Genomic DNA, 10,579 nt, shown 5'->3' on the forward strand with positions numbered 1-10,579 from the left:
ATCAATGTTTTATTCTTTCTTTCAACAACTCCATGTGGTTGTGGAGTTCCAGGAGCAGAAAACTCTTGTTTTATCCCCTTGATTTTGCAGAACTCTTCCATAGAGCTATTCTTGAATTCAGTTCCATTATCACTTCATATGATCTTCACTTTGTATGTTGATCCTTTCTCCAGCTTCCTCACATGATCAAGAAAAATGGATGGAAATTCATCCTTGATGTGCAGAAAATACACCCATGTGTATCTTGTGTATTCATCAACAATTACGAGTTCATACCTCTTCTTGGCAATAGTTATAACATTCACTGGACCAAAGAGACCAACATGAAGTAGATGATATGGTTCAAGAATTGAGGAGATAGTTTTACTCTTAAAAGATGTCTTACTTTGCTTGGCTTTCTGGCATGAATCATATAAGCCATCAGGACTAAACACTACATTAGGAAATCCTCTTACAAGATCTTTCCTCATAAGTTCATTGATATTGTTGAAGTTGAGGTGAGAAAGTCTTTTATGCCAGTTCCAACTGTCTTCCACAGATGCTCTACTCAGTAAATAAACTTTTGAATTATCAAAGTTTGTGGAGACCCTGGCTTCATACAAACTACCATGTCTCACACCAGTCAATGTGATCTTGCCATCAAACTTTCTGATAATTTAACAATGCTCCTTGTAAAAGTTGACATGGTAACCTCTGTCACAGATTTGACTCACATTGATCAGATTATGCTTGAGTCCCGTAACTAGAGCCACATTTTCATTGATGACATTTCCAACTTTGATTTTTCCATATCCCAAGATTTTTCCTAAGTTTCCATCTCCATAAGAAACGTTTGGGCCAGCCTTCTTCTCAAATTCCGATAGTAGGGATTTATAACCAGTCATATGTCCTGAGCATCCACTGTCCAAGACTAGAGCATTCCCCCTGTCACCCTGCAATCAGTAATTTGAATCACTTAGATTTTTAAGGACCCGGACTTGCTTGGATCCTTTGGCCTTTTAAGTTTGTTAACATACGCAGCAGAAGACTTCAAATCAGAGTTTATGTTAACATTCTTACTATCAGTATTTATACATGCAAAAACAGATTTTTCTTTAACTAAAGAGGGTTTCAGTTTATAAAAATCATAATACAAACTATGATACTCTTTACACATATAAATAGAGTGCCAAACACTACCACGATGAAAAAAAGGATTCTGTGGTTTATATCTAGCTGTTTTATTCCTAAACTCTGATTTAGAAGGAACAACTTTTATCTCTTTATTCTTCCTGCAAGAATTAGCAAGATGATTAGTGCTACCACAGTTTGAATAGGTCTTTCTAGGTGCATTAGGTGGGGTTGCATAATTTCCATTCTTATTAACACTTACATTTTTATTCCTATTTTTTCTAGACCTTTTCCTCTTGTCTTTCATGTGTAAATCTTTTAGCTTTTGCTTAAGTTGTTTCTGAGTCATTGAACCAATATTTACTGAGTTTGTCTGAGCTTGTTCACTCTTTTCAGTAATTAAGTTTGATCTAGGTGCTGAGGTAGTACCTTCCTCATGAATTGATTTAACAGAATTAGCACTAGGATTAAACTTAATGGTCTTTATTTGAACCTTGTTCATTTTAACCTTGCTATCAGTTTTTATTGGTTCTGTTTTCTCAGTTTCTTCTCCACTTTTCTTATCAGAATTAGATCTAGCTGAATATCCTAATCCTGATCCCCAATATCCATTCTCTAAGATTTCTTGGGTTGCTTTTCCAGAATTAGTCCAAAGTTTAATGACTTCTCTTTCTTTAGCTAGCTTCTTTTCTAGATAAGCATTTTTTCTAACAATTTTTCTTTTACACAAATGTTGAGTGGCATTTATGACACCTTATAATGCTCTAATAATCTTTGAATTGATGCATTTGTACTCAAGTTGTTAAGTATTTTAATGTGTTTTCAAGTGTTTTTGCATTTCAGGCATTAATCTGTGAATCAGGTGAATTAGCATTATTTTGGTGCTAATTTGGTGTCAAGGTGGTGTTGGAATAAAAGCTCGTGGAAAGCCGCCTCGAAGCAACAAGGAAAAAGATGAAATCTGAGTTTTTCCCAGAAGGACGGCGCACGCGCATAGTGGTAGCGCGCGGCCACGCCAGGATTCCAGAAAGGCAGCGCGCACGCGTTGTGTTAGCGTGCGGCCGCGCCGATGCGAAATTAAAGAATCCCGATTCAAATTCGATTCTAAGTGGGGAGACTTCCAGATTGCAAAGGGCTGCTATATATATTCAAATAAGGTCATTTTTAATAAGTAATCAAGCGAGAGATATACCAGAGCGCAAGGAGAGCCATAAGAAGACCGTTTTAGCACGATTCAACGAAGGTGAAGAAGATCTTATTTTTACTTATAAATCTTTGTTTTAAGTTGTATTTGGATTCTAGTTTTCTCACTTGTGAACCTTTACTCTTGTTTGTACTTGGTTTTATTTATTCGTTATAAAGACTATGTTTGTTATACCATGCTTTCATCGGAACCTACGTTGATGATGAGTCCGATTATGGGCTAATCGTTATCATGGGGTACTAGCGGATTTTTTTATGGATTTCTTTAGCTAAATTATTTTGATGCCTTAGTATGTGGTGATTGATTGATATCCTAGTATTTGTTGTGCGTATTCGTCTTATGAGCACCGCGAACTTATAAGATAGCGTGTTAATTCTTCATGAAGCGACAACGAATATAAGGATTTAGAACTTGTCATGCTAGAATAGGTTCATGTGTTATTGTTATGCATGATTCATAGGTAATTTTACCCATCTTACTTACCCTATGTAATCACGATAGATAACTTGTGCTTAAACCATTATGTTGTCAAATTCTATAGACATATAGGGTCTCAATATAATTGGTGTCTATTCAGCTTCTATTTCTTTTGTGGATGTCTGGTAGTATGGTACTCGTACAACGAAAGTTGGCGTTTATCAGTTTCGTGTTGTCTGATTAGTGTCATCTCCATTTCATGCTAAGGTTGAGAACAATAAGGCTATTGAATGAAGTATTTAATGAAGTTAGAATCTCATGTCTGTCATATAAATTAATTCAGTCAATCTTAATTTCGTAGTTATAATTGTTAGTTTAATTCTTAGTTATAAACAACCTCAATTTGTTATCGTCTTAGCATTGAATAATAACCATACATTAATGCTTAAGTGCGTAAATTAATTTGTTAACCAATACAGTCTATGTGGGAACGAACTATAAAAGATTTTGTACTACTTGCGAACTCGTATACTTGCGAACTCGTATACTTGCGTGTAATATTAGCGCGTGTTTAGCGATTAACAAGTTTTTGGCGCCGCTGCCGGGGACTACAGTGTTAATTTATAGTTTATGTGCTTTCCATCAGTGGTCGTTAAAGTTTATTGACTTGGACATTGTTACTTATTATTTTTCTTGCATTGGTTCAGGTACTCTAGGGAGGGTGTATGCATACGCGTTCGCGTACTCGTAAGAGAACACTGGATAAAGTCGTGGAAAAAGTTGTAATAGTTCGTAAGGAAGTTTTCAAGGAAGAAAAGAAGGTAAAAGAAGAAGAGAAAGTTGAAGAACCAGCTTTAGTATAGATGGGTGATCAAGCGGAAAATCCGAAGGCTTTGATGGACTATTCTCAGCCTAAAATTAATGACATTCAGTCAAGCATCATCAGACCAGCCATCAGGGCTAACACTTTTGAGATCAAGTCAAGCACGATTCAGATGATACAGAACTCAGTTCAGTTTGGGGGTTCTCTTACTGAAGACCCCAACATGCACATCAGGGATTTTATCGAGATCTACGACACTTTCAAGTTCAGTGATGTGACTGAAGATGCTATTAAGTTACGCCTCTTCCCATTCTCTCTAAGGGACAAAGCTAAGTGCTGGTTACACTCTCTACCAGCAGGGTCTATGACCACTTGGGAAGATCTTACTCAAAAGTTTCTCACTAAATTCTTCCCTATGGAGAAGACTGCTGCAATCAGGAATGCTCTTACTCAGTTTGCTCAGCAAACTGGAGAATCTCTGTGTGAGGCTTGGGATCGATATAAGGAGATGCTAGAGAAGTGCCCACATCATGGCATGCCTGATTGGATGATTATTAAATGTTTCTACAATGGATTGGGTGCTACATCTAGACCCATGCTTGATGCAGCATCAGGAGGAGCCTTGTGGGATAAAAGCTACGATGAAGCTTATGAACTTATTGAATTGATGGCTGCTAATGAGTACCAGATTCCTTCCCATAGGCTGACACATGGAAAAGTCGCAGGAATTCTGGAGTTGGACACAGTAACTGTTATCGCTGCCTAACTTAAGGCTTTGACGATGAAGGTGGACACTTTGGCTTATTATGGAGTTAATCAAATCGCTAGTGTCTGTGAGCTTTGTACTGGTGCCCACGAGACTGATCAGTATGCAATTTCTAGTGAATCAGCTCAGTTTGTAAGCAACTTCCAATGATCGCAGCAACCAGTACCAGCCACCTATCATCCCAACAACCGCAATCATCCTAATTTCAGCTGGAGCAATACTCAGAATGCGGTTCAACAGCCTTATCAGCAATATCCAGCTAAGCTGTACAACCCCCCTGGTTTTCAGCAACCGTAATATGCACTAAGACAACAACTCCAGCTGCAACAAGCCAATGAAAAAATCTAAATTAGAGGAGTTGAAGCTTATGTGCAAGAGTCAAGCCGTTTCTATCAAGACCTTGGAAAATCAAATTGGGTAAATTGCCAATGCCCTGCTAAATCATCAGCCTGGTACACTACCTAGTGATACTGAAGTGCCAGGAAAGAGGGAAGGTAAGGAGCAGGTAAAGGAAATCACTTTAAGGTCTGGAAAGGTTGCGAATCCCGAACAAACTCCAGTGTTAACTGAAGAAGCTGAGGCTGAGAAAGAAGCAGAGCAGCAGGAAGTAGAAGTGGAACCAAGGAAGACTACTGTTGAGCACACTCTTATTAAGGGTAATACAGGGGAAAAACAGATCTATCCTCCACCGCCTTTTCCTAAGTGGATGCAGAAGAAAAAGCTGGACAAGCAATTTGAGAAGTTTCTGGAGGTTTTCAAGAAACTTCATATCAACATACCTTTCGTAGAGGCTCTTGAGCAGATGCCTAGTTATGCAAAGTTTATGAAAGTTATTCTCTCTCGGAAGGTGAAGCTAGATGATTTAGAGACAGTCGCTCTCACGGAGGAATGCAGTGGTGTGCTGCAACAGAAGTTGCCTCCGAAGCTTAAGGATCCAGGAAGCTTCATTATTCCGTGTACTATTGGAAAAGTATCTTTTGACAGATGATTATGTGACTTGGGAGCTAGCATCAATCTGATGCCTTTGTAAATTTTCAAGCAGTTGGACTTACCTGATCCCAAACCGACTTATATGACCTTGTAGTTGGCCGATCGCTCTATTACATATCCGAGAGGTATTGTGGAGGATGTCTTGGTCAAGGTTGATAAACTCATCTTCCTTGCCAATTTCGTCATTCTTGATTTCGAGGAGGATAAGAAGATTCCCATAATCTTGGGGAGACCTTTCTTGGCGACTAGCAGAACCTTGATAGATGTGCAGAAGGGTGAGCTCACAATGTGAGTTCTGGATCAGGATGTGACTTTTAATGTGTTCAATTCTATGAAATTTCCTACTGATAATGAGGACTGTTTAAAGGTGGAGTTGGTCGATTCGGTGGTCACATCGGAACTTGATCAAATGCTAAGGTCCAATGCCTTAGAAAAAGCCTTGTTGGAGAATTCGGATAGTGAAGATGATGAATGTGAAGAATAATTGCAATATTTGAATGCTTCTTCCTAGAAGGGGAAGATTGATATGCCTTTTGAATCTCTTGGAATGGAGGAATTGAACAAAGCTTCTAAACGCCTCAAGCCAACTATTGAGGAAGCTCCCACTCTTGAGCTTAAGCCTTTACCTGAGCATTTGAGATATACATTTTTAGGTGATGTATCGACTCTGCCTGTTATTATTACATCTGACCTTTCAAGTAGTGATGAGGAAAAGCTTTTGAGGATTCTCAGAGAGTTCAAATCAGCAATTGGCTGGACTATAACAGATATAAAGGGAATTAGCCCTTCTTACTGCATGTATACAATTCTGCTAGAGGAAGGTAGCAAGCCTACGGTTGAGCAGCAAAGATGACTCGATCCAATCATGAAGGAAGTAGTGAAGAAGGAAATTCTGAAGTGGCTAGATGCAGGGATCATCTACCCTATTTCAGACAGTTCATGGGTAAGCCAGATTCAATGTGTGACAAAGAAAGGTGGAATTAATGTGGTAGCAAATGTGAAGAATGAGCTTATTCCTACGAGGACAGTCATGGGGTGGAGAGTTTGCATGGACTGCAGGAAGCTGAACAAAGCCACTACAAAGGATCACTTCCCTTTGCCCTTCATTGATCAGATGCTCGACATGCAGGCTGGTCAGGAGTACTATTGTCTTCTGGATGGTTATTCGGGTTATAATCAAATTTGTATCACTCCATAAGATCAAGAGAAAACTACCTTCACCTGTCCATTTGGTACCTTCGCCTTCAGACGAGTTTCTTTTGGTCTGTGTGGTGCACCGGCCACATTTCAGAGATATATGATGGCCATCTTTTCTGACATGATTGACCAAAATGTGGAAGTGTTCATGGATAACTTCTCAGTCTTTGGCAAATTTGTTTGATGAGTGCTTGCAAAATCTTGGACACGTTCTCAAGAGGTGTGTTGAGACCAATCTGGTTCTCAATTGGGAGAAAGGTCACTTTATGGTGCGTCAGGGCATTATTCTCGGGCACAAGGTTTCTAGTAATGGTCTAGAGGTGGACAAGGCCAAGGTGGGGGTCATTGCGAATTTTCCTCCACCTATTTTTGTTAAGGGAATTCACAGTTTTCTTGGTCATGCGGGTTTCTACAGGCGTTTCATCAAAGACTTCTCGAAAATTTCAAAGCCATTGTGCAGTTTGCTAAACAAAGATGTTCCTTTCAAGTTTGATGACGAGTGCTTTGCAGCTTTTGAGATATTGAAGAAGAGTTTAATCACGGCACCGGTCATAACTGCACCTTATTGGAATGAATCTTTAGAGATGATGTGCGATGCAAGCGACTATACAGTTGGAGCATTTCTTGGGAAGAGGAAGAACAACATATTTCATGTGGTCTATGTGGCGCCCTCCAAACCCGGGTCAGAAGTTTGGGGTCCACACTCAAACCTTATTTATAACCTGCTTATAACAATAATAAAGATAATTATAATATATGCAGTGACCCTACTTACCAACCACCACGGACCGCAATAGGTTAAAGTATGCACACAAGCCAAACACACTAATATATTACAAACCGTACAAATCCCAACTATTCCAAACTCAAACTGAGTATTAAACCTTATTACAACCTTTTACAAACTTAAATTATCCCAAAAGAAGCCTACTAGCTCAGCTTTCTCAACCTGAACCCCTAGCTTTCACGCTGGACTGGGGATCCTCTTTACCAACTGGTTCCTTTTTAACTGGAAAGAATATAAACAACATCACACAAATGAGCTAACTAGCTCAGCAAGTCACAATGACAAAACTGAGAATAATGATCATCAGGTGAACATGATTATGATATCAAGTGAACAATGGATTATGATTTAGAATTGGATATTATACTTTTAATTTAAAAACCAAGGTTAGGCTGCTGATCAGTCACACACTAACCCCGAGCAAGGCACACAGCATTGCTCTAACTACTGGATCCATGGCACACATTGGCCTAACTTGACCATTATATAGTCTGACCACGAATCTGGTCCACAATTTTATAAAAACAATCCAATTCTAACATAATAACAGAATATGCAATAATAAACAATAACCAGAATCATTAACAACAATGAGTGTTTAACAATGAAAGGGTTTCAATCTTTGTAAGGATCAATAAGGTATTTTAAAAGCTTGGATGATGGGTAATGAAAGAATTGGATAACAAAGGAATCAACATTTCAGGGTTTCAAAGATTTGGGCTTTCAAAGCATAGGATACAATGGTTGAGTATACAAGTAATTCAGTTCAGTGGTTGGGATTTTGTTTGCATGTATTTGTGGAGTAGTATCGTATACTTGAGGTTCGTGTTTGGGTATACAACAATCAATGGTCTAGAAAGAATAAGGTTCATGGCTCAAGAACAATAACTGGAATCAGGGTTTGGGTTTCAGTGATTCAAAGCACTTGCAATATCAACAAGACTATCAAGTACTACAATATCTCAAGAAAGTTGTAATAACCCCAATTTTTGAGAAATTTTGAAACCCTTATGAATAGTGTTTTTGCTGAACGAGAAAACTTTTCATGCCACACTATGTAGGGGTTCTGTTATGGATATTCTGAGATTTTATTAGTACTCTATATGGTATATAAGTGTATGTAAAGATCGTCAGAATCCAATTCCGAACACTTTGATTTTTCCCGGAAATCCACTAGATACGGAAAGAATTGAGAAAAAGGTAACAGGATAAAAAAAGGATTTAAATTAAAGGATTATAGGAGAGGATCATAAAAGGAATATAATATATTGAGAAAGGTTAAGGGAACCTAAGTAATAAGATCCCGGGTATGATCCCTCAAACGATAAACGAGAACGAAAGATAAGCGAACCGTAAAACAAATAAGTGACCAAGAGACAAGCTTGTACAAGAAGCCAGGGATTATGACATCATCAAACCACAAGGTGTGGACAAGTGGGAGCATTATGACATGTGCAAGGTGACATAGGCATGACAAAAAAGGAAGGAATTGTTGGATGATTGTAAACCACACAAAGTTCAAGGTTAGAAGGGTAATTAACCAAAAACAAAACCAAAACAACCTAGCTAGCCAAAACAAATCAAAGCAAACACAAAATTTTTCATTCTTCAAGCATTGCTCTCGGCTTTTCATCTTTTTCAAAGGAAGAAAAATCAAAAATCAAGTTCCAAGCATTGTTAAATCACAAGGTAATTATCTAAGCTTCCTTGTACATAGATATGGATATGCTATAAGTTTAAGCTCCTAATTCCTTCACAATCTCTTCCAATAAATCAAGGAAGAAGATGGTGAATAGTAACCTTCAAGAAATAACTTTAGTTTTCTTGAATTTTTATGAAAGATTAAGGTTATACAAGCAAGGATCAAGGTTCTTTAGGCATTCAAAGTTCTTGTGTTGTGTTAAAAAGCTTCAAGGAAGGTATAATCTCTTAACCAAGCTTTGTTATTGAATGTTAAGAGCATAATATGAGTATTATAGTTCATGAGAGGCTTGATGGTTGTGTATGTAGAGATTAGTGAGTTTTGGGATGTTGTTGGATTGGTAAATATTGTTGTTTTGATTAAAAGAACTTAAGTATGATTAAAGTTAAGCTTAGGCATAAGTATGACCGATTAAATTGAATTGGTTGGGGTTGTTATGATGTGATAAGGATGGATGTTGATTGTATGTTGGATTTGAGGTTGATTTGGGATGGTTTTGAATGGTTTAAAATATTGGAAATCGCGTAAACATAGCCGTCGTAACGTCCGATTTTCTTTGGACTATTTTTGTGCATAGCATTAGGACCCGAGAACCCCCTGCTAGATTATGACCACTTCCATGTTTAGATAGCTCATGTTACGAGCTTCGTTTTGATATATAGTTCGTTCGATTCCGATGCACGGTTTAGGAGAAACGACCGTTTCAAGTAACGGCGTTTCGCGAACGAAACTTTTCCCCTCGCCTTACTTTGAAACATAGGTTAAAGACCAAAAAGGGTTAATTAATGCATGAAACATTTATGGTAAGTGTGTTAGGCAGTTGGTAAGACACTCGCGAAGGAATCGCCTTAAAACTCGTAAAGGATTAAATAATAATATTCATATATTTTCTAATATATCGGGACTGATTTATTTCATTAAATCAGCTTTACTCCAAACATTCTTAAAAATGTTTTCGAGTCTTCAAAATGATTTTAAAAGTTAGAGCGGATCCCAAAACTCGTTTTCCGATTTAAGATCTTCCTTTCGAAGGAGACTTGAATATTCGCTCAAAAATCTTGGGAATCCGGCTCTGTGGTGTATTTTATATTCGCAACATGGTTGCTGTTTTGAGAAAACAATTTGATTACTTGCCCAATGTTCGGGAAGTAAGTCCATCTGATTGAGTCGGCATAAGCGACAGGCCGGGGTACGGTCTATAAAGTGTAAGTGGCTGGGTGGCAGTCCATCAACGCGTGAGTGGCCGGGTAACGGTCTAGCGCGAGGTCCTAATGCGGCCAGGGTGATGATCGGTGAGGAATTCATCCATCTATAGTAGAAAAGGTTACTTATTGGTATCTTTGCCTGATCAGCAAGATATCTGGTTTATGCCAAAATTCTTTTCCTTCCAAATTCATTGGATATTGCAACTCTGTTCATACTTTACAGGACAGAGGTTTTCAGGAAATGTATGGGAGATATATATGAATATATTTATATATCGGGTCTTAATGAAGTATCTCGTAACTTCATTATTTATAATGATATTCAAAGATTGAATCTATTCAAATCTTGTCTCTTAGTCTCATCTATGTGATGAACCT

The 10,579-nt window shown here is 38.1% G+C and overlaps 1 non-coding gene across 1 annotated transcript; it reads right to left on the minus strand.

The window, feature by feature from the left end:
- Window positions 1-3,984: 3,984 nt before the first annotated feature.
- Window positions 3,985-4,091, minus strand: LOC141694318 (small nucleolar RNA R71). The gene has a single exon (XR_012563636.1). It is a non-coding gene; the product is annotated as a small nucleolar RNA R71 (small nucleolar RNA).
- Between the last annotated feature and the right edge of the window lie 6,488 nt (window positions 4,092-10,579).

The sequence above is a fragment of the Apium graveolens genome, chromosome 10, assembly GCF_009905375.1.
Source record: "Apium graveolens cultivar Ventura chromosome 10, ASM990537v1, whole genome shotgun sequence".
Classification (NCBI taxonomy): Eukaryota; Viridiplantae; Streptophyta; class Magnoliopsida; order Apiales; family Apiaceae; genus Apium; species Apium graveolens.